This window comes from Artemia sp. Qi Xiang Cuo, chromosome 13, assembly GCF_049724085.1.
Source record: "Artemia sp. Qi Xiang Cuo chromosome 13, ASM4972408v1, whole genome shotgun sequence".
Taxonomy (NCBI): domain Eukaryota; kingdom Metazoa; phylum Arthropoda; class Branchiopoda; order Anostraca; family Artemiidae; genus Artemia; species Artemia sp. Qi Xiang Cuo.
Genome location: NC_142806.1, coordinates 4,106,519 through 4,126,044, shown reverse-complemented (window position 1 = coordinate 4,126,044; position 19,526 = coordinate 4,106,519). Strand labels below are relative to the sequence as shown.

Sequence of the window (19,526 nt, the reverse complement as noted above, 5' to 3'; positions counted from 1 at the left end):
TGTAACTGTGACATTGTTTAAGAAAATGTAACTGTGACAAGGTAAACCACAATCAAACACTACTGAAATATTCCAACTCTTTCATTTCATAGAAAGAAATTCAAAATGAACTTAGAAAAATCAAGAAAATTTAACTGTGACATGTTATAAGAAAATGTAACTGTGACAAGATAAACCACAACCAAGCAATACTGAAATACTCCAACTCTTTCATTTAAATTAAAGAAATTAAAAATTAAATTTTAAAAAACAAGAAAATGTAACTGTGACAAGGTACACCACACCAAAAAACTACTGAAATCGTCCAATTTGTTCATTTCAACGAAAGAAATTCAAAATGAACATTGAAAAATCAAGAAAATGCGACTGTGACAAGTTATACCATAACGATATAATACTGAAATATTCCAACTCTTGCATTTCAATGAAAGAAATTCAAAATGAACTTTGAAAAATCAAGAAAATGTAACTGTGACAAGGTAAACCACAACCAAACACTACTGAAATATTCCAACTCTTGCATTTCAATGAAAGAAATTCAAAATAAACTTTGAAAAATCAGGAAAATGTAACTGTGACAAGGTAAACCACAACCAAACACTACTAAAATAATCCAACTCTTGCATTCCAATGAAAGAAATTCAAAATAAACTTTGAAAAATCAGGAAAATGTAACTGTGACAAGGTAAACCACAACCAAACACTACTGGAATATTCCAACTCTTGCATTTCAACGAAAGAAATTCAAAATGAACTTTGAAAAATCAAGAAAATGTAACTGTGACATGGTAAACCACAACCAAACACTACTGAAATATTCCAACTCTTGCATTTCAACGATAGAAATTCAAAATGAACTTTGAAAAATCAAGAAAATTTAACTGTGACAAGGTCAACCACAAGCAAACACTACTGAAATATTCCAACTCTTGCATTTCAACAAAAAAAATTCAAAATGAATTTTGAAAAAATCAAGAAAATGTAACTGTGACAAGGTAAACCACAACCAAACACTACTGAAATATTCCAACTCTTGCGTTTCGACGAAAAAAATTCAAAATGAAGATTGAAAAATCAAGAAAATGTAACTGTGACATTGTAAACGACAACCAAACACTACTGAAATATTCCAACTCTTGAATTTAAACTATATAAATTCAAAATGAATTTGAAAAATCTAGAAAATGTAACTGTGACAAGGTAAACCATAACCAAACACTACTGAAATATTCCATCTCATGAATTTCAACGAAATAAATTCAGAATGACATTTGAAAAATAATGAAAATGTAACTGTGACAAGGTAAACCACAAGCACACACTACTGAAATATTCCAAATCTTGCATTTCAACTAAAGAAATTCAAAATGAACTTTGAAAAATAAAGAAAATGTAAATGTGACAAGGTAAACCAAAACCAAACAAAACTGAAATATTACAACTCTTGCATTTCTACGAAAGAAATTAAAATTGAAAATTAAAAAATCAACAAAATGTAACTGTGACAAGGTAAACCATAAGCAAACACTACTGAAATATTCCAACTCTTGCATTTCCACGTAAGAAATTCAAAATTAACTTTGAAAAATCAATAAAATGTAGTTTGGACAAGGAAGCTCATAAGCAAAAGCCACGTAAATATTAAGCATATGGATTTAAACCAAAAGACTATATAAATAGCTACTTAAGATAATGGGAATGTACCTTTGGCAATGTAAAACACATCCGTACGCTAGTGGAATTGTCATACTACAGATTTTCCATAATAGAAATTCAAAATGAAGTTTGAAAAATCAGGCCTTTGGGGTGTCGGGGGACCTTTTTGGGGGGAGAGGCTGGGGGGAAGGGTCGTTCTGTGTCTCAATGCACAAAAAAAATATTAAAAAATGGGGAAGGGGAGGGGAGGAGGGGAGGGGGAGGAGGGGGAGTGGATGGGTAGGAGGGGGAGGGGGATGGGGAGGGGATGTGAAGGAGGGGGGAGATGAAGGGAGAGGGGAGGGGGCCCTTTGGGGACCAAAGGGGGGGGGTGGAGGGTCTCTTTGGGGCCCGGTGGGTCTGGGGGACCCTTGAGGGCCGGGCGGCCCTTTGGGAGCCCAGTGGACCTTTGAGGACCGGTGGCTTCCTTCGGGGTCGGGGTGGGGGGATTAGAACCCTTTGGGGTTGGGGTAGGGGGATCGGGACCCTTTGGGAGCTTGGGGGACCTTCGGGGACCGTGGCTTCCTTCGGGGTTGGGGTAGAGGGATTGGAACCCTTTGGATTGGGGTAGGGGGATCGGAACCCTTTGGGTTGTTGTAGAGGACCTCACAACATTGTTCAAATGAAGCTTGTGTATTATAACGACCATATAGTCTTACCCTCAAATTCTCTTCTAAAATCATCCTTTAAATCACCTTTTAAAATGTCTCTAACTGTTTCGCCAAAATAATTCCATAAGCTGTCTTAAACCATTTCGCCCAAATAATCTCCTAAAAGTAATTTATGTGTGTTCCTTTTTTTTTTGGCATCTCTGTGCTTTCACATATCAAATTTCTAGGACACCTTTTCCTACGTTAATCTCTTCATCTCATAAATTTTCCTAGCTAAACTATTAGGGTTTCGTTAGAATATCAATTTATCTCTCCGACTTAAAGCTCAGTGAAGCCTTATTAATAAATAGAATTTCTATATCTTTAGACTCCCGCATAATTCAGAGATAACAAGTGATGTCATTTATAATTCCTGACACTAAAGATCAATGAAGCCCTATTAAAAAATAGAATATTAATTTTACTCTCTGACCTAAAGAACGTTTATCCCTCAGACCTAAGATTAAAGAAGCCATAATGTTTCTTAATTCCCCCTTCGTGAATCAATAATTCCCCCACTAATTTCTTAAATCAAGTTCTCCGTTCATGTTCACCACAGTAATAGAAAAACCATACTGTTTCTTAATTCCACCGTCGTGACTCTATCATTGCACCAACAAATATGTTGAACTGGTTCAAAGATTATGCTAGCCAAATCATCTCATAGCATTGGCGTCGAGCATGTTCATTCACACTGACAACGAACAGACATAAATCATCCATAACCATCCATGAAAAATATCAAATAAATCGACCAACACGCATAACCATCCATAAAAACAGACATAAATGTGAGAAAAATCCTGTTATTCAAATTCTCACTGACAAAAACCATAAATCATCCATAACCATCCAGGAAAAACATCAAATAAATCGAACAACACACATAACCATCCATGAAAACAGACATAAAAGTGACAAAATTCCTTGTTTTTCAAGTGAGAATATTCCTGTTTTTTAATTCTCACTGACAAAAACCATAAAAACAGACATAAATGTGAGAAAGTTTCTGTTATTCAAATTCTCACTGACAAAAACCATAAATCATCCATAACCATCCATGAAAAACATCAAATAAATCGAACAACACACATAACCATCCATGAAAACAGACATCAATGTGAGAAAATTCCTGTTTTTCCAAGTGAGAAAATTCCTGTTTTTTCATTCTCAGTGAGAAAACCATAAACCACGTGGGACGTACGGGAGTAGCACCCCCCTTTCTACTAGTAGCCCCCCTGTCACGCCCACCATTTCCCAAAAACATCCAATAAAATTTTGAGATAGACATTTTGTTCAACATAGTTGAAAGTTCTGGATATTGTGTCTTTAGGGACGACAATCCTCCCCCCCTCCCCACAACCCTCAGGGTAAGGGTTTTAAGTTAAGCCCTGGGGGTATATAAGGTTTTTATAGAAGAGGTTGACGTAGAAAGTTAAAACAGGGCTCATTCGATTGAAAATTGAAAGGGCTTTTCCACTTTTTAATAGTAGAAAGTGATTGGAGGGCAACTAACCTCCCTTTTACCCCCATCATTTCCCCAAACAAATCCAATGATAACTTTTAGATAGCCATTTTTTCAATGTAGTTGAAAATAGTGGAATTAGGTTTTTGAGGATGACACCGCCCCCCCATATACCTCAGGGTAAGGGTTGTAAGTTATGCCCTGGGGGGATATAAGGTTTTTATAAGAAGTGTTGTTATAGAGACTTAAAAAAAACACACATTCGACTGGAAATTGAAAGGGCTAGGTCCCATTTTAATAGTAAAAAGTGATTGAAGGGCAACTAGCCCCCCTCTCACGCCAACCATTTTTCTTTTCCATATGCCCTGGGGGCATATAAGGTTTTTATTGAAAGTGTTGTTATAGAAAATTCAAAAAGAGCTCATTCAACTTAAAATTGAAAGGGCGAGGGCCCTTTCTAAGAGTCTAAAGTGATTGTTTGGCAACTAACCCCCCTCTTACAACCATCATCTCCGCGAACACACTCAATCAAAATTTTTAGATAGACATTTTGTTTAACGTAGTTGACAAGGTCCAGAAATTATATCTTTTGAGAATGACAAACCCCTCAGCCCCCGGGGCAAAGGTCGTATTTTTTCACAGTTGATTAATTAAAAAAAAAATTTCCACAATATAAGTTTTTCAAAAAAAAGTAAAGAACTCTATTAAACCAAAAATGAACAAAAATAGAATGAAATCTAACAAGCATACAACTACCACAAATTAGTATCAATAAATGAATGAAACCCAATACAAACAAAAACTAAAATAAATAACAGGGTCAAACTCAAAACGAGCAGAGATTAATATCCTAAAATTAGGATTCGAAAACATTATGCTTTTTGAAAGCCAGAATATAATTTCTACTATACTGAAAAAAATTATTTTAAATGTTTTCACTTTTATAACTAAGAAAACTAAAATTAATTAAAATTTTAAGGAATAAATATCAGCATGTGAATGTTAAACGGACAATGCATATTTTTTTCAGTTAATTCATTTGAATTTTTTTCAGTAAAGTACAAATTATATTCTGGCCTTTAGAAAGCATAGGTTTTTTGAACCCTACTCATATTAATTTCTGCTCGTTTTGAGTTTGACCCTGTTATTTATTTTAGTTTCTGTTTGTTTTGGGTTCCATTCATTTATTGATACTAATTTGTGGTAGTTGTATGCTTGTTAGATTTCATTCTAATTTGTTAATTTTTGGTTTAATAGAGCTCTTTACTTTTTTTTGAAAAACTTATTTTGTGGAAAAAGTTTTTTCTATTAATCAACTGTGCAAAAATACACTGGGCCTTCGCTATTCTACTTTTAAAATCTTCGCTTCAAATACCGTCTTTACTAATAATACTACTTAGGTAAGTGAGGCTGTCTACTTGATCGATAATCTGTTTGCCCAATTTCACCTCTTTACCTTTACTTATTCCAAGTTTTAGTGACTTTTTCATCTTAACATTATTTTTCAATTCTGTTCTTGCAGCCTGAACTCTCAAAACCTCTAAAACTCATTCATTTTGCTAACGTTTTCATCTAGGATGCTTAAATCATTAGCATAATTTAAGTATAGGAGAGTTTAATAGGGTAATAATATTGTATAATGATAACCCACCGTACAATATGTGTAAGTAGTGGAGTAACACAAGAAAAAGGACAAAGAAGAAAAGAAAGAAAAACACGTACACATAAATATTCTTGAACACATTCATGCGCATATACGTACATACATCAATTCTTACTAAAACACCCTAACATACATATGGACAGATTTAGACTAGTCAAAACAACCTAAGAGAGGGTGAAAAGTATCTAATCGCAGGCTAGCCTGTTCATTTAACTTGTAATCCAGCTTATTCAAGAACATCAATAAATCCATTGCACTAAACATTCGAATAATCTTACGAATCCTACAGCTCCTATAGGAGCCGGATTCAATACGACTCTTATTTGGGCAGATATAAAGGTTATTTACAGTAACAGAAATGCATTATTCTAATTTCCTGCATATTACTAGCACTAAAGAATGGGCGTCGATTTGACGCCCATTGGTGTTGAAAAAATGGAAAAACCACAAAAGTTGGATGCAGTCTAGCCAAGGTCTATGAAAATATTGGACAAGGTTTGGGACACTTTTAACATAACTTAGCTTTAGAAACAACCTTAATCGACTTTGCTACGCTAAACTTTGAACGGCTATAGAGTCTATAATAAGAACATATATTCCGAAAATCCTGAAGCTGAAAATATTCATAATAAAATTTCCATGTTTTTCTAGGGTTCTATGGGGTTTGGTCTTTACTGCTGCACTGCTATCTTCGGGGTATTTCATCCTAACTGTTTACCAGCAGTGGGAAAGTTCACCTGTCATTGTGACCTTTGACGCAAAAGGACTGGCTGTTGATGAAATTGACTTCCCAGCTATCGCCATTTGCAATGTCAATAAAGCATCAAGGAAAAAGCTACTGGAAGTCGCCAGCAGTCCCAGGTTTTCATACTTTAAATTACTATCTTTTTTACTTTACTATTAGCCACATATTACTTTTTTACATTAAGTATGTTAGTTTACATTACTATTAATTACATTACTATTATATTTGCATTATCGTCTTGCTATCCGTTTTCTTACTATTAAAATAACTTTCCTTGGAGACGAGAATCTCGGAACAAGCAACCACCATGAAAAGGAAGTTTTAAGCTGGTTTAGATATTTCTCGGGGCAGCATTATGTTGTTGCCCAGGTTTATTTTTGTGATTTTACTTATTGATCTAGAAAGTTTTTTCTTATTCTAACAAAGGAAGGGCATTGTAGTGAATATTTTATTGTCGACTGGGTTTTATAATACCCAGAAACCAAGCTAATTCATTTAGTGTTTATAATCATCCATCAGCATAGCTTCCTGAAGAAGGTGCAACTTTTAGACATCCCGAAATTTCGTTGCCAATATCATTTTCATTACAACCAAATGCACATTATTTATTTCCACTTTATCACAATAAACCTTTAAACTCTTTAGTGTAAAAAAAACTAGTTCTGGGGCATGAGTGTGGGGGGGGGGTATCTGGGGCTGTATTTTTTGGCCTTCCCCCGTTTTTTGGAAAATATCTTCTTACAGAGAGCATTGTCGTAGAAAGTTCAAAAAGGGCCCGTTCGATGGGAAATTGAAAGGGCTAGTACCCTTTTTAATAGTCGGAAGTGATTGGAGGGCAACTAAGCCCCTTCTCACGCCCACAAATTCCCCAAACTCCTCCAATCAAGCCTCCCTTTCCCTACAGATGGATCTTTTGAAAATTGAAAAGTGGTCTGATGAATGGATGATCAACTTTAATGCATCGAAAATAAAACAGCTTCTAATTACCCGATCAAAAGTTCCATGTTAACACCCCAGTTTCATCTTCAAAAATGAAGCTATAAGGAGAGTCGACGAGTTTTGTCTACTGGGGATTCATTTCTCCACCGATCTCTCTTGGAACAACCACCTTGATTGGGTGAGAACCTCCTACGCAAGAAAGCTGGGAGTTAATCGTCGCTGCAAAAACCTTCTTCCATCAAGCTCGATCATCCCACTCTACAAGTCTTGCATCAGACCCATAACTGAATATGGATGCCCGCTATATGCTGGTGCTCCGAAAACGCTGCTGGCACCACTTCAGAAGATCCAGAATAGGGCAAATAGGGCGGGCTGCGCCTCTACACAAGAATTGCTCCAGCCTCTAAATGAAAGGTTTGATGTAGCGTCGATGGCAGTTTTCTACAAGTACATGAATTCGCCTCCCTCAGACGAGCACTCTCGAATTGTGCCCACCATTGTCCCGCCGACCAGGCAGACACGAAGGCACACAGCTCGGTCCAATTATCTAAAGGAGGATACGCCGAAAACCGAGTACTTGAGGAACAGCTTCATCCGGCGTTACACTTCTATCTAGAACGATATTCATGGGGATATTATCCCTGCAAATCCCTCTGTTGACACCTTCAAAAGAAGGTTCAATAGACATTTAAACCCCCGAGGCCATTGAAAGAGGTAAATGAATAGCGGCATATCAGATACTTTGAAGTACCTGGTGCCGTGAATATTGGAATAAAAATCAAAATTTTGAGATAGCAATTTTGTTCAACGTAGTTGAAAGTTCTGGAAATTAGGTCTTTGAGGATGACATCACCCCTAGCCCTCAGGGCAAGGGTTGTAAGTTTTGCCATGGGCGAATATAATGGTTTAATTGAAAGCATTATCGTAGAAAATTTAAAAGGGCTCATTCAATTGGAAATTTATTATTATTTTTTTTTTTTACCAGGGCACTTTGTATCGAAGGACTTGTCATAGGAACTTCGAAAAGGGCTCATTCGATTGAAAAGAGAAAGGGCTAATGCCCTTTTTAACCGTCAAAAGTGATTGGAGGGCAGCTAGTCCTTCTCCCACGCCTACCCTCCCATTTGCCAATTATGTTTATAAACTAAATGTTGCCTTAAGATTAAATAAAAATGCTCTGTGTTAATGCTGATTCCCATTAAGGCATTTCAGCAGTATCCCAAAAACGACTGAGGGTATTATGTTCAAACTTTCGGGGCTACTTCTGCTCTTAAAATAAACCAAATCAAAATATCGTAAGTAAGCAGATTTTTTGGCAAATGGTATCAAGTTTTCTATTTCAGGTCAACTAGAGGAGGTATGAAACTAAATTAATCGCAACTATTTGTGTCCAGATTTTTGAAAGAGTGTATTTTGTTAAGAATTGCTGAAATTGTTTCTCCAGCATACAAATAGCAGGCCAAACTATAAAGTCTTAAAAAAAAACGAAAAGATTTAAAGTATTATTTTCTTTTTCCCTGAAAAGACTATGTCAATATAAAATGAACAGAAATTAATTAAAAAACTTTTCCCACAAAATAAGTCTTTCAAAAAAAAGTAAAGAGCTCCATTAAACCAAATATAAGCAAAAATAGAATCAAATAATCCACCAAAGGTGAAACTACCACAAATCAGCATCGATAAAAAGATTTACAATAAATAACCGAGTCAAATTCAAAACGAGCAGAAATTAGCATGAGTTGGGCTCAAAACCCCTATCTCTTCCCAAGGCCAGAACATAATTTACACTTTACTGAAAAAAGTACAAATGAATGTGCATTGTCACAGTTTAATATGCATGTACTGATATCTAGTAATAAAAATGTTAATATTATTTGATCTATTAAAGTTATAAAATTCAAAACATTTATATTTTTTTCAGTAAAGTGCAAATCATGTTCTGGCCTTGGGAAGGCATAGGGGTTTTGAGCCCTACTCATGTTAATTTCTGCTCGTTTTGAGTTTGACTCGGTTATCTACTGTAATTTCTGTTCGTTTTGGGTTTCATTTATTTATCGATTCTGATTTGGTAGCTTCACACTTGGTAGATTATTTTATTTTATTTTTAATCCTTTTTGGTTTAATGGAGTTCTTTACCTTTCTTAGAAAAACTTATTTTGTGGAAATTTTTTTATAATTTTAAACATAAAGAGTGTGAAAATATTGAAAGTCAATGTCAATATGTTGTTCCATGTTTCCCTTTTTCCTTCTAGCAAGGAAACTCGTATTTGCCTCATTTCATCCAGGTCAATGGTTGAACTAAACCTATTCTGAAAGTAAATACAAAGTGAATATTAAATTTTGTCTTCCTAATGTATTAGAACCTATGCAAAGTTCTCAACGAAAATCCTCATGAGTTTATGTGGATATTTTTAACCTACGGTTTCTTTCACTGTTGTTTTCGCGGCATCAGAATATAAACCCCTTCTCCTGTGCTGCCAAGCAGAGACAAATTGAATCTATGATTACTTTAAGGTTAAAATTAATCATAGCTTTAATAAAAAGAAGATATATTAATTGACCTTTATGAACAGCTGAATTTATTTTCCTTATTTGTTCAATTTCAACCTTTATTCGCAATTTTGGCGATTGACAATTCAAAGTGAAGATTTAAGGCAGATATTTTTAAAATTAGAAGACAAATAAGCTTAGTGGTCTTAGTCCTTTATCCTGAATCTTGTAAAGCTACTAAAACAAATATTGTTCAAACTAAACTTCAGAAGTTTCAGTTTTTTTGCTTTTGTAATCTAAGCTTGGCGTCATCAAGTAAAATGACGGAATCAATCATAACTCTTGCCTTTTACACATAATTATGACTGTACTTTGGTAAGGATATTCAAGATTTTTCCCCAAATTATAAGTGAGTACTCAAAAGATTATTCAAAGGTTCCAAAAAAAAATCTAGTAAAAATGAAAGACTTAAAAAACCAAGTGCATATTACGAATATATCCTGAGAGAAACAAAATTGTACCCATTCTCTATTTTTAAAAAATGGAAGGTACTTAGGACCGGAAACAGAATTTTAAACCTTTCAAACATTCTGAACTCATCTCTTTTGTCGGAGACAGAAAAATAACAAATTATCACCACTTTAAGTTGGTGTGTGGCTACATTACAAGGAGTAGCTTTATATTATTTCCATAATCCGTATCCTATATTTGACGGATATTCTCCTATGGCTAGTGTCTTTTAATCTCAACAATAATGTAAATCCTACTGGGACTGTGCTTTACCTTCATCATTGTTCCTTAGATGGTGCTACTACTCTATTTTTACCAATGTGCATTGGTCATCATTCACGTTAAGTTGCAATTTTCCTTTGGTATTAATTGACAGAATACGAAAGGGGTCACAAGGGAATAATATTCTCTCTAAGAGTGGGGTAAGAAGAACTAAATTTATCTCTTCTCAAAGAGAGGTCATTATTCCTTACTGCCTCTTCAACCTCGCAGTATATGTTTTCAAAGACACCACATTATCTTAATTTATTTAGGATCTGGATAGCTCTCATGTGGGCCCCTAGAAAAAGACCTAAATACATGAAACGGATGACTTCACAAACTATTTTTTTTGTAAAATGATCTTAATTTGACATGTCTGTTTTCCTCGTTTAAGTCTCTATTGCATACAATAAGCCATCCACATGATCTAAATGGAGATCTCCTAACCTTTTACAAAAAAAAAATATTTCCTTTCTCGAATTCGAGAGTTCTGGTTCTGAGCTCTACCCGAAATATCAAATCTTGGAAATTTTTCAATATCCTCCGGCTCACCCCTCTTGGCGTCAAGGTCTGTGGGTGCTTCAGACCCATCTCAATTCTATGTGCCAGCAACTCTTTCCTGAGTGCTGGTCTTCGCAAGTTCCACCACCCAAACTGGTCTTTATCATGGTTCACTTCTCTTGGTGTCTGGACCCGTGGGTGTTCTGGAACCAGCCCAATTCTCCATGTCAGGAATTCATTCTTGAATGCTAGTTTTCACAGGTTCCACCACCAAAACTTGCCTTCCACAGGACTCATTAAAAATCGCTCCCCTCAAAACTGTCCTGTCTTCAGTTCTACACGTGTTTGAACCAACTCTTCGACCTCTGACCTCACCCAGTTTGCCATGAATAGTTCCGGAGGTCAACCATCTATCCTGCCGGGTCTTTTCCCTCTCATAGAAGGAAGGTATCAGCAGTCTAAGTTGTGAGTTTATTCCTTTCTGGTCTTTTGTTAGTCCTGGGAATGCTTGAACTAACCTAAATTGACTCACATCCATCAAAAGGCCTAGCCAACCCAGCCTGGCTCGAATTTTTTTTCATACCTTCCATAAGCCTCTCATTTTTTTCATAAACATCTTGGGAAGCTTTTAAACTTAAGGGTGTATTTTCCAGCTTCATTATTTCCCTGATTGCTACTTCAATTTCGTGATCTTCTATTTGGAATTTTTCCATTCCCTCCTTACTTATAGAAAAAAATCAATCAGGACCTTATTCTCTAATAGTTCTAATTACTCCACTTTTAACTACTCAAGACTAATAGACTCATTTGCTGAACAATTAGTGTTATAGCCTGCTCCCAAAATACCTAGCGTACTAGTACTAAGAAAACCGTAAGCTACAGACGAAGATTCGTAAGAAAAAAGAGAAAAGAATTCTACGCTAATAAACACTGTCAATATTACCACTCAAATTAACACTGTTTAAAACCTTTCCGTCACTGCTAGGGAAGTAACAACCACTGGACTAACTGAACACACACCTTCTTAAAAGAGAAAGAGAACTAAGTTTGATAAAATTTATAAATTTATTCATCCTCCCCCACTTAAACGAAAGTTGTAACGAACTTGAGTACCGCTGACACCAGTTATAAGATTACCCAATTTCTTGTGCTAGAAACTAAGGCTGGTTGTTGCTTTAAGCAGGCTCTGAATAAACCTTTCCCTTTACACGCTCCTTCTGAACGTGTTAAATTCTATTTATAAACCTTTTTACCCAGAGTTCTTAAAGGAATAATCAATCAATTGGTAGCGTTATAAACTGAGGCGATTTGGTTCTTTCTTACTCAAAATTTCGTGGCAGCTTGATTTTATTATTAAATTCAATAAAAGAGGAACTTTGTAATTCCAATTATTATATAAAACCTTCCGAACGGTTCTCTTCAGATTTGGTTAATCTAGTTTGGTGTGTGTGTGTGTGTCTGTCGTTCCAAATGGGTTGCTTCTATGGCCAACCGTCAACACAGAGAAAAAAGGGTTTAGTTTAAGCCTAAGGCTTCTGAATATTTCTAACTTAATAAATTACACTTGAATCAAACAGTTCGTGGTAACGAACTGTTAGTAAGTAGCGACCCGGCTCAATGGTAACCGAAACTCTAGAAGACGGGTTATTAATACCAATAGATACGTCAAAAGAATTAGATTCTAATGCTGAATTCAAATATATAACTTTCATCAAGTTTAGTCCAACCCATCAAAAGGTAAGCGCCTGAGAAATTTGGCTGATTTTTGAAAAAAGGAGGAAAGACCCTCTAAAAGTTATATAACCTTAATGAAAATCACACCATCAAATTCAGCGTATTAGAGAACCCTACTGTAGAGAATTCAAGCTCCTAACTACAAAAATGTGGAATATTGCATTTTTTGCCAGAAGAAAGATCACGGAAGCCTGTTTATTTGTTTTTTTCCCCAGGGGTGATCGTATCGACCCAGTGGTCCTAGAATATCGTGGCAGGCCTAATTGGAACGAAAATTAAAAGTTCTAGTGCCCTTTTAAGTGACCAAAAAATGGAGGGCAAACAGGCCCCCTTGAAGGGGGGGGGCCGGATTTCCCAGCATTATTTAAAAAAAAGATCAGAAATTAAATGTAAAAAAAACAAGTTTTCCAACTGAAAATAAGGAGTAACATCAAAACTTAAAACGAACAGAAAATATTACGTATATGATTGGGTTCACCTCCTAGTCAATACCTCGCTGTTTAAGCCAAAGCTTTTTTATACTTTCATAAGAGCTATTTATTCTAAATAACGGCCTTTGTGATTAAGAGGTCAATTTTTAAATAACTGGAACAAAATTTGAACTTTAGCTTAAAGAGCAAGGTATTAACTAGGGGGCAAACCCCCTAATATACGTATTAAAAATATATGAATATAGAAGTTCGCATTGCTGATTTTTCATTTTGTTAGTTTCTCTCCTCTCTGAGTTTAATTTTTCAAACCCTTAGATTAATCAATCTTTAGATGGAGCTATTTTTCGATGATGTTGTTTCTTTGATTTAAGACTAGGACAGACCTAGTATTAACTAAAAGAAGTATAAAGGTGAATTTAAGAGATAAACAACCAAATGAATTAAAATCTAACAAGAATCTTAAGTTACTTACAAGGGTAATAACCGCCCATTGCTGATATCTAATTATTCTTAATTAGATTACGTAATTCTTAATTAATCAGAATAAATCCAAGACTATCTTAAATTATCAGAGCTAAGTCAAACCCTTAATAAACCTAATGGAAACCTTTCCAAAAGGGAATATACAGCTCGAACTAAAGTTAGGGAGAAAATAGGACTCAAAGGATTTAATTAACAACTTAATTCAATACAGAACTGGGATCCTCTAAGTCTATTCAAAAGAGACGAAAAGCTTTGATATTATTATTTTATCTTCAAATTTAAAGAAATTCAGACTAAGCAGGTACTTGCCATAATTAGTTAAAAAAGTTACTTACCAAAACCTCCTTTCTAGTCTGCTCTCCTCACAAAATCACCTTGATTTATCTCTGCTCCTTATATTTTATTCAATTTGGTACTTAATTTTGATTCACTTAGTTAATTTTCCGTTTCGTCTTTTAGCCAATCCTCAAATTTATGTTAAAAAGGAGTTTTTTCCAGTTTTTAGTGCCTTAATTCTAAGAGCTTCAAATGTCGTAACACTTTACGATTTTCCATTCTGTTTTATACCAAATTGGTCTGGATTGGGTCATCTATTTATAATGGGTTTAAAATGTCATTTGATACTTAAACAAAGAAATGTCACTTCAAGATTTACGACTAGGTATAAAAAGCGAAGGTATTTTCAAATTTAGAATAATTTGAAATAGTCAGTTTATTTCTCACCTATTGGAGCAAAGGGAATTCTAACTTTTATTGAAATTGAGTTACTAAATTTACGCAAAAATAAGGCCTCCTTACAATAAGGCCTTCTTCTTTGATATATATTCTCTGTGTCCATCAGCAATGTCTCCCTACTTTTTACCATGCGGAAATTACAAACGGATCGACATAACCTCTACCCCTTATTTGCCCGAGATTGCCGAAATTGAATAGAATGGGATAGTTGATTTTTTTTTAATTGATACCGGTGGAATTTCAAAATTTGTTAAAGGATTTTGTTTTTCCAAGCATAAATAGACGAGTCCACAGCAAACCTTTGAGCCCCTGTAAAAAATTTCCTTGGTGGAGGGGGATAGCAATTAGACACCTTTAAAAGAGAACCATATTATTAGCCTCCTACCGGAACAAATACTGTAAGGAATCACGGGCTCTTAAAATAAATGGTAGCCAATGGTTGCAGTGACCCGAAGATTCATATTTCCCTCTAATTTGACCAGAAGCCATAGAAAAAGAGTCACTGTCAAAGAGTTTTTGAATTGGAAACAAATGACGACAAAGAAATCTGTAATTTCTTTTCGAATTTAATTTTTTGTAAAAATTTGCGAAAGTGTTCAAAATAGGAGTTGTTTTTACGTTGTATATTTAACCAATCCTGAACAATTTGATTGAAGTATAGCGACCCCAGTTACGACCCCAGGCCTGGATATGTTACTGTTGAATAGGAAAAAAATGTATTAGTAGACAAGAATTTTGGTGGAGGAAATGCCATCCTTGAAATATGTATGAAACTCATGTTAGAATTCTACTATAATGTGGTTAGGGTACAATAACCGAGGAATTACCTGTAGAACTTTGCTGTGGGGATACGAATTCAATGCTTTTAAAAGCCAAAAATGATTATTTATTCAAAGCTTATACTAATGTCTGTATCATAAGCTTTCGAATGAACTACGCCAATCGGGACGAAGAAGTCTCTGCAGATCTGGTGAGGCGTCCATTATGTTTTTGTGATTTCTAGGGTGTTATTTTGCACCGACACACATTAAACAAATAAAAATACACTGCACTGATGTGCCCACTCAATATAAACAAATTTCAACATTGAGTGCCTTCCAGAATTGTATTGGCTAAGATATTATTTTAAGAGCAAATCTGCAGGCAATTCGCTCTATAAATTATAAGAATTTCACTGTAAAGATTTATAAAATTGTCATAAGTACCATATTCGACAAGGTCTATGAGAGGGGTATGAGTTTTCTTCCCTGCAAGCACTATTTAACATATAACCAAGAGGTGTTTGTTTTTACAAGTGTGTCTTTGTATTTTTTATGTTTTTGTTAGAATTTATTTATATTATTTGCGGAAGATGGTTTTATTTTGACTCAGTTATTATTCAGCATTGAACAGGAAAGAATGTGGTTGAATTTGAAACTCGGTCTGTGAGCCATTGATGAGCATGAAAACTTCACTATAATCTAGAATAATTCAGAATCGTAATGAATTACTAGTGGAGAATCTACTGCAACATAAAAAAACACTATTGCTATAGTTTATAGCAAGAGTCAAATGAAAGAATAAGATCCATTGAACCTGGAGTTAATCTTATCGAGGGTCTAGATGTGTTTAATTTAATTGAACCAAGTTGTTGACTTATTATTGATGACTTCGCCGAGACTATAGACAAATGGCTGGAAGAAATGATTCAATAGTTCACAGTTTGTTCTAATTATGAAATATTTCCGTGATAATCGTCCCACGCAATATGTTCCATAAGAGTCGATGCATGCAAATAATTTCACTAAACTGTTCCCATTATATAATATGTAAAGTTGTTCGTGATTTAAGTTCGTGAATTAAATATATCTGAGCAATCCTAAATTCCTGATTTCAGTCTATATATATATATATATATATATATATATTTATATACATTTCTAAGTATCTTCTGCAGTGTCATAGTTTCAACTAAAGCTTTTTCCTATCTTTCACCAACGAATATACAGCTAATTCGCCGTGAAATATATACTTACCACACTTAAATATTCAGATATATTCTGATTCAGGTAAAGTAGAATGTTTGCTTACCCAGACTATAGACTGAAATCAGGAATTTAGGATTGCTCAGATATATTTCAATCACGAACTTAAATCACGAACAACTTTATATATTATATAATGGGAAGAGTTTATTGCAAGAATTTGCATGCATCGACTCTTATAGAACATATTGTGTGGGACGATTTTCACGGAAATATTTTCATAATTGGAACAAACTGTGAACTATTGAATCACTTCTTCCAGCCATTTGTCTATAGTTTTGGCGAAGTCATCAATAATAAGTCATCAACTTGTTTCAATTAAATTAACACATCTAGACCATCGATAAGATTAACTCCGGGTTCAATGGATCTTATTCTTTCATTTGACTCTTGCTATAATTAAATAAAAAAAACAAGTTTTTTAAACTGAAAGTAAGGAGCGACATTAAAACTTAAAACGAACAGAAATTATTCCGTACATGAAAGGGGCTGTCCCCTCCTCAACGCCTCGCTCTTTATTCCGTATATGAAAGGGGCTGTCCCCTCCTCAACGCCTCGCTCTTTACGCTAAAGTTTGACTGTCTCACAATTTTTTTTTAAAACAATAAAAAACTTTAGCGTAAAGAGCGAGGCGTTGAGGAGGGACAGCCCCTTTCATATACGGAATAAAGAGCGAGGCGTTGAGGAGGGGACAGCCCCTTTCATGTACGGAATAATTTCTGTTCGTTTTAAGTTTTAATGTCGCTCCTTACTTTCAGTTTAAAAAACTTGTTTTTTTTATTTAATTTCTGATCGTTTTTTAGTTAATGCAGCTTTTATTTGCATAAAAATTTTACTTTTCTTTTGCTAAATGAATGTCTTTACAAATTAACTTACGTAACTAACTTCTATATTCGTATATTTTTCTTCTGGCAAAAATTCAAAGTTGCAGATTTTTGCAGATATGAGCTTGAAACCTATGTAATAGGGTTTTCTGATACGCTGAATCTGACGTTGTGATTTTCATTAAAATTCTTCCACTTGTAGGGGATGTTTCCCCCCTCTTAAAAAAATCGAGTAAATTTCCTCAGGCTTGTTGCCTTTGATGAGTAATACTAAACTTAATAAAATTTATATATTTAGAATCAGCATTATAAACACATTCTTTTGATACATTTATTGACATCAAAATTCCGTTTTTAAAAGTTTCGATTACTATTGAGCCGTATCGCTTGTTTTTTTATGGTTTTTTTTTATTACGTATATGTTATTACGTATATGAGGGGGTTCTGCCCTTAGTCAATACCAAGCTCTTTACGTTAAAAGTTAAAAAAAAATTTGATTCACAAACCCCTGAATCACAAAGGCCGTTTAATTAGAAGAGAGAGCTCTTTTGAAAGCACTAAAAAAAAACTGTAGCTTAAAGAGCGAGGTATTGACTTGGAGGAGAACCCCCTCACATACGTTATAATTTCTGTTCGTTTTAAGTTCTAATATTCCTTCTTACATTTCAGTTGAAAAAACTTGGTTTTTTTTTATTTAATTTCTGATCGTTTTTTAAATAATGCTTGGAAATCCGGCGCCCCCTTCATAGAAATGTCCCTTACCCCAAAGAAACATCCTCCACGGAAATATTCTCCAGAGTAACTCCCTCCTCTAGCCCCCCTCCAGAAAAAATCCTTCCTGAAAATGGTTGTATACTTCCCAATAACCAATAAATAATGCTGGCAAGTCCGGTGTCCCCTTCATGGTGATTTCCCTTCCCCCATAAAAACTTCCTTCATGAATAGATCCTCCAACATAACCCCTGACCCACCCATCCCTCCCACTAGCAGAAAAAAACCTCCTGAAAACTTCTGTATACTTCCGAATAACCAATACTATATGTTAACATTGGGTAAAGTTCATATCTTTTAGCCCTCCCTCTGGGTACTTCGGGGGATTAAGTCATCCCAAAAGACATATTTATCATATTTTCGACCATGCTGAACAAAATGGCTATCTCAAAATTTTGATCGGGTGACTTTGGGAAAAAAATGAGCGTGGGGGGGGCCTATTGGCCCTCATTTTTTTTTGGTCAATTAAAAAGGGCAATATAAATTTTATTTTCGGTTATAATTAGCCCTCCAACTATTTTATTGTACAACTGGGTATATACTATAACCCCTGTGAAAAAAAACCCAAAACAAAAACATCAACAAACAAATAAACACGCATCCGTGATCTTTCTTCTGGCCAAAAATAGAAAAGTCTATATTTTTGTAGGTAGGAGCTTGATAACTCTGCAGTATGGTTCTTTAGTACGCTGAATTTGACTGTGGGATTTTCATCACGATGTCACAACCTATAGGGGGTCTTTTCCCCTTTTTTTGAAAATCAGGAACATTTTCTCAGACACATAACTTTTGATAGGTTGCACTAAACTTGATGAAAGTTATATATTTGAAATCAGCATTGAAATCTGATTCTTTTGATATATCTATTGGCATCAAAAACCCGTTTTCTAGAGTTTCGGTTACCATTGAGCCGGGTCGCTCCTTACTTACAGTTCGTTACCACGAACTGTTTGATAAACTATAGCAATAGTGTTTTTTATGTTGCAGTAGATTCTCAACTAGTAATTCATTATGATTCTGAATTATTCTAGATTATAGTGAAAGTTTTCATGCTCATCAATGGCTCACAGACAGAGTTTCAAATTCAACCAAATTCTTTCCTGTTCAATGATGAATAATAACTGAGTCAAAATAAAACCAACTTCCGCAAATAATATAAATAAATTCTAATAAAAACATAAAAAATACAAAGACACACTTGTAAAAACAAACGCCTCTTGGTTATATGTTAAATAGTGCTCGAAGGAAAGAAAACTCATACCCCCTCTCATAGACCTTGTCGAATATGGTACTTATGACAATTTTATAAATCTTTACAGTGAAATTCTTATAATTTATAGAGCGAATTGCCTGCAGTTTTGCTCTTAAAATAATATCTTAGTCAATACAATTCTGGAAGGCACTCAATGTCGAAATTTGTTTATATTGAGTGGGCACATCTGTGCAGTGTTTTTTTATTTCTTTAATGTGTTTCGGTGCAAAATAACACCCTAGAAATCACAAAAACATAACGGACGCCTCACCAGATCTGCAGAGACTTCTTCGTCCCGATTGGCTTAGTTCATTAGAAAGCTAATGATACAGACATTAGTATAAGCTTTGAAT

The 19,526-nt window shown here is 34.8% G+C and overlaps 1 protein-coding gene across 1 annotated transcript in view; it reads left to right on the top strand.

Moving 5' to 3' along the window:
• The window catches only part of LOC148944859 (sodium channel protein Nach-like), a 376,236-nt gene that overhangs the window by 17,674 nt on the left and 339,036 nt on the right, over positions 1-19,526 (top strand). The window contains exon 2 of the mRNA XM_089099312.1: positions 6,125-6,334. The gene's annotated coding sequence lies outside the window, so the exon portion shown is untranslated. The remainder of the gene's footprint in view (positions 1-6,124; positions 6,335-19,526) is intronic.